General features: G+C 36.3%; 1 long non-coding RNA gene across 1 annotated transcript; it reads left to right on the top strand.

Annotated features, from left to right (window-relative positions):
* Positions 1-450: 450 nt before the first annotated feature.
* Positions 451-1,211, top strand: LOC145134070 (uncharacterized). The gene is made up of 2 exons (XR_013718883.1): positions 451-504; positions 1,064-1,211. It is a non-coding gene; the product is annotated as an uncharacterized LOC145134070 (long non-coding RNA).
* The last annotated feature ends 5,169 nt before the right edge of the window (positions 1,212-6,380 follow it).

A 6,380-nucleotide genomic window follows, 5' to 3' on the forward strand; every position in this document is an offset into this window, starting at 1 on the left:
ACAAGTAATATGATTTATAATATTCTTTCGGCAACAAAAGAAAAACCAAATTTGTGTATTAAAATAAGAAGTAACGATATATATATATATAGTCAAATTAATTATATTACTTATTTGCAAAGTAACTATTATATCATATTTAAGGAAATTAGGATATGAATGAAAGTGCACTACGTCACCATTATTGATAAAAAAATAATAATAATATTACTATTATTCATACGTGGAAGAATTATGATGAGAAGGAATTTGATGCATGCGATTTAGACGAATTTAAATCAATAGATAAGATCATATAACAAAACTATGATACGTGGCTCAAGGAGGTGAGTTTGTACAAAGAAGAGACTATGTGGTAAGAAATTTTGATACGTGTTTGTACGTTGTATGCACGTCATCACTCAAGACACAAACAAACTATAAATACGAATGTTCGCATTACATTTATACCATTCTCACTCATAAAATTTTGAAATAGCGAGAGGGAAATATTACGAATTTTCGGTGAGTTATCTCACTAGACTATGTATTGCAATATATATCCATATATGTTAGGATAGAAAGCTAGTAGAATAAAAATATAGTCTTTATGTGTTTTTATGTTATTATATTTGAGTCATTGAGTAGAGCCGAAAATATAGTCTCTATGTGCTTATTGTTACTATACTTGAACTAGTAGAAAAAGCGTAATCTCTATGTGTATTTATGTTATTATACTTGAGTCATTGAGTAGAGCCGAAAATATAGTCTCTATGTGCTTATTGTTACTATACTTGAACTAGTAGAATAAACGTAATCTCTATGTGTTTAAATGTTATTATATTTAAATTATTACGGTTAAGTTAGGGGTTGACGGCGGAACGACGACAGGTTAGGAGCCTATAGACCCGTGTGTTGACGACGAAATGGCAAGTAGGCCGTAAGTCTAGATACACATTTATTTGGTGGATCGGCGAAAGGTCGTGAGCCATTGATTGTATGCATGTATATGTAGTGTGATATATGGTATTTTGGGAAAACTCACTAAGCCTCGGCTTACAGTTGTTGAATAACTATTTTTCAGGATGTTCTTCTGATCGTGGAAAGGCTCCAGTATGACTGTACTCGCATCGAAGAAATTAATAATGTTTTTAGACTTTCGCTAAAACTCTCTTTTATGTTTAATAAATGTATGACAATGATATTTCAATAAATATGGGCTTTTGGACATATTTTCTATATGTTTAAAAAAAAATTGTTGAAAATCGGGACGTAACACAATATAATTTATTTAAAAATATGAAAATACATATATGAATAATCAAGTAAAATCATATAATTCATTTAACACAGATATCAAGTAATACAAATAATAGGTACACATATCATTTAATCATCTAGATACTTTATATCGATGCGTAAGCTGAAAGTAACTATGCACTCACTTGATAAAGTGATGACTTGGAAATCAGACAGCGCTTCGCTTCAGCACTTGGTTTTTTCTTTGATGTGACCTAGGTTCAATTATTAACAAGTCTTAGTTTAATATTTCTTATGACTATTTAATAATCTAGATTCCTCAACAATCACAATATCTACATCAAGATCTATCAAGTAATGAACAACTAGGTAAGATCATATCGGAGGTAGGGTCCGTTTGGTATATAGAGTAACGAACAACTAGGTAAGATCATATCGGAGGTAGGGTCCGTTTGGTATATAGAGTATACTGTTTGGAAATCCCACTTTAAACACCTCACTAAATCTGGCCTAGGCATCACCCCCGTAAGTAGATCAATCAGTATAGCGACATTGAATTATTGATAAATCTTATTTACAGGTTCATAATAACGACTTACGACCATAAATATAAGTTACACAGAAAAGACTAGAGTGTAGCTTAACTTACAGAGATTCTCCTAGACAAAAGCCCGAAAATAGCACTTGCGGAGCTTCTACTTGATCTACTACTAGTTGGGCACTCCAGGGATCACAGAGCTTCGCCAGGATACCAGAATCTAAGGGAAAATGGATCTAGTGCAGAGAGAACTTGAGAGAATAAGGTGTAGGGGCGATTTTTGAGCAGCATATACAGAATGCAAGCTATTTATAAGAAAACCAAAATTTTGCACGCTGCGCAAAAAAGTGCGCGCCACAGATTTTGTCAGATCGGGTGACGTGGCAATTCCTGAGTGGTGACACGTGTCGCAATTTGGGTGGGGTGTCAGATGCGCGACGTGCATTTGGTCTGTACGCGCGGCTACGCGTAAAATTTTCTGATTTCTAAGAAAATTCATATCTTCTTCATACGAGCTCCGTTTTCGACGGGTTTTATATCCACGCGTATCTATCGACGAGATCTACAACTTTCGTTTAGACTCCGTCGGCAGATTTTGATTTTATTTTTAAATTTATATTTTTAATGGGCTTAGACTGTTAAAGTCCGTTAAAAATTCATAACTCTCTCATCCGACGTCCGTTCTTGACTGTCTTTATATCGAAGGATTCTTATTAATGAGATCTTTGATTCTCGTTTAGATTGTTTTGGCTAACAATCAACCGATCTAAAATTCGATTTATGTGCTAACACAGTTACACTGAAATGTAACACCCTCAAAAAAATCATGTCAATTTAAAACTTTTTAAAACATTTAAAAGCCAATAATTATTACAAATTTGTTTTCAAAATAGTATAATGTTAGAGTATCCCCACAATCAAATCATAAAAACATAAGGAGGCGCACGATCACGCCTTCGCCTTCCCGCGATCATCAGAAGTACCTGAAACATAATAAAAAACTATAATCCCGAAGCTTAGTGAGTTCCCCCAAAATACCAATGCCATACAAATATAACCATATCATATAAACAACAACATGCATAATGAGCCATCAGCCTGAGTGGAGCGCCTCGCAGGCCATCAGTCTATTTGGACCACTCTACGAGCCATCGGCAAGTCTGTACCGCCTCGCGGGCCTTCAGCCTGACTAGTATGCCCTAACCGGGTCTGCAGCCTATCCGGTCCGCCCTGGGTATATTGGCACAATCACAAAGCATGACCGCCTCAAACCAAACCCCCAATCAAACAATCATGTGCACATAAATATCATACGCAAGCTAGCATGTACAGATAGTCATACAGATCTAACAGATCACTAACATAGCAACCATCCTCTAACCAGGATACCAATCTAACATATCACTAACATAGAAACCATCCTATAACCAGGATACCGATGTAACAGATCACTAATATAGCAACCGTCCTATAACCAGGATATCGATCTAACAGATCACTAATATAGCAACCATCCTATAACCAGGATACAATCATAAAGGGTCGGCCTTGGTGTCGTAGACCCTGTTGATATAGTAAGAAGAACTCACCTCATGATGTCGAACTGTAGTGATAAATCAAACTCCCGAATCACAGCCACGAACTCAACCACCTATAACCACCATATGACCAAGTCCATCAAAATTCCAAATTACCAAAATACCCTTAGAAGTCCAACTGGTCAACCCTCGATCAAAGTCAAAGTCAACAGTCAAGGTCAACAGTCCATGTTGACCCAACTCGTCGAGTGTAGCCCACTGACTCATCGAGTTCTTCTAGAACTCGAGAAATCGTGAAAACCCTATTTGACCCGCCGAGTTTCCAGAGAAACCGTCGAGTCCAATGCAGTGTACGAATGTCAGGAAAAATCCTAACTAACTCGCCGAGTCCATGCGGAATCCAAAAACGGCCAATCTTCATCTGACTCATCGAGTTGACCATGCAACTCGTCGAGTCCCTTCGGTCCATTTCTCATTCAGACGCTTTTAAGCTAACCCAAAGCTCTAAATTGTAGATCTAACTTCCTAAGGCATAGTTACCACGTAAAGTTGAAAACTTTACGTGCATGCAAGGTCTTAAAGGCCAAAACCAAGCTAAGGAAGAGGTTTTAGGTAATGAGAAGGCCATAACTTGCTAAAGACTAGAACTTTATGACTATAAGGGGCTAGAGGAGTCCAGATCTGAAGTTACCACTTCAGATCATGCCCAAAACCAGAGATAACTCCATAACCAACTAAAAATGACCCTAAACCTTTGCATGAAGAAATTTAGCTAGAGAGAAGTCAAGGTAACGACTTGTTACCTTCAAGATGATGCTAAGATGAAGTATAAATCAGATCTACATGCTTCTCCTTGCTCCAAGCTCCTTATACTTCAAGCTTCCTTCATAAAATCCACCTTCCAAGCTTCTTAACACACAAAAATGGAGAGTAGGCGCGATTAGGGTTTTCTGAGCTCAAAGGGAACGGTAAGGGATGCAGAGGGAGGCTAATGATCCTTTAAATAGGGTGTAAAACCCTGGAATTTAGGGTTTCATTTGCCAGCTCCTACTCGTCGAGTAGACCTCATAAATCCCGCGGCCAGAACCGCTTCTACATGACGAGTTGGGGCATCCAACTCGTCGAGTAGGTCTAAGAATGTGAACATAAACTTTAAGTTTTATACCTGGGAGTCGAGGTGTTACATGAAATATTATAAAAATCATAACTTCTTCTCATGAAGTTAGATTTAGACGTTCTGTATATGCACGCTCTCGGTTTTACGATTACAATGACTTTCGTTTAGATCTATTAGGCTAATAAGCGATCTATCTCCTATCTCCTATTCACTATTTACGACTCTCGTTGTCGTCTTGGGTCAATTGACAAACTTCAACGAATCGTAACTTCTTCATTATAAGTCGGATTGGAGTGTTCTTTATATCTCCAGAATCCTCACTACGACCACTTCCTCTTTCATCAAGGCTATTCGTCATAATTATTATTCTATTTTAGACGTGTATTTTATTCCTATTTTATTATATCGATTTAAGTACGCGTACTGCATATAATTACACATAAATCACATAATACTCAAATGATTATCTTTATTTATTCTTAGAACAATTGCAATTTTTGACCATTACAATTATATTATTTTATTAATGTTTAGCGAGAAATGCGGGCGTTACATTATCATATCCACAAAAATAAATCAGAGAATGTATTCCCGAAGGTTTTAAAACAGGAAGTAAAAAAATATATGAATTATTACTATCAAAGAATAAGGTAAATCCTCTTAAATGCAAAACATTTCCAAAACATGCCATTTATTTAATTAATGACGTCCCCGAATTATAAAATATAATATCAAGTAGTGAAAAACACTTAAGAGATATATAGATTCGAAACCATATTTATATGCAAACTTTTACTTTAAATAATGAGAAACACATATAACATATTCATATAGTAGGGTAGTGTTCCAAGGTAAAATTACTCACCTTATTCCTAAGCTTCCAACACCAAGCTCTTTTTTTTACTTAAGTTACACCACTCGAACTCAATCTAATTGAATCACCTTAAATTAATTCCAAGCTATTCTTCCTTCCTTTAAGCTTGGGTACCTCTTAGACACCACTTATTTTCAATTACAAGTATTCATTTCCAAAATGACCAAAATACCCTTATAAGATTTTTATCATTTAGACTTTCCCCATAAGTTTATATACTTCCTATGAATGTATATATGCTATTATTTTTTAAAACCAAAATGGTCTATTAAGTCAATTATTAATTTTTTAATTCCAAAACTTAGTTTTTATTGTTTAAAAACCTTCCTCGTGTTAAAACAAGAACGCAGGTGAAAACTATGCACGATTTCGAGTCCAGATGAAAAAGTTATGACTAAAACAAGTTTTTCTGTTTGTGACGTGAAATCAAAACACCGAATGTAACACCCGATTTTTGGGTATGACTTTTGACACTTAAATCTTGAGGAATTTTTGTGGCCACAACGTGGTGGGGAGCATCACCACGACGTGACAACCACTTTTGGGCCGCAATCATTTTAAGTGGCTACGATGTGGTCATGTATTGGCCACGACGTGGCGACGTCCCATGCTCAAACCCTAATTTTTCAGGCTTAAGGCCCTATTTAAAGGATATGATGGCTAGGGCTTCGTCCACCCTTGTTAGGCGTGTCAAACCCAACAAATAAAGGGGTACGATATACTCCAAATGAATCCCACTATATTGCACTAAAAGCTAGTACAAGGCAAGTATGGTCGATCCACAGAGAGACGGGATAATCAGTCTACACCTCTTTGCACAAGGTACTATGGTCACCAACAGTAAAAAGGTGGGGGGGGGGGGTTTAGAATGCAATGATTAAAATAAACAATTAAAAACACAAGTAATCAGCTAAATGAGTGAATTAAATTCAGAATTTATAAGGGCTCCAACTCTATGTATGACAACTTAGCAATGCGATTCCAAGATAACATGATATTTGCTCAATTCTATCTAAGTTGGTACTTGGAAGTGTTAACAAGCTCTAACACTTTCCATTCACCACATTACTTAAC

Source organism: Lactuca virosa, chromosome 8, assembly GCF_052849685.1.
Source record: "Lactuca virosa cultivar CGN04683 chromosome 8, Lactuca_virosa_CGN04683_v6, whole genome shotgun sequence".
NCBI classification, from domain to species: Eukaryota; Viridiplantae; Streptophyta; class Magnoliopsida; order Asterales; family Asteraceae; genus Lactuca; species Lactuca virosa.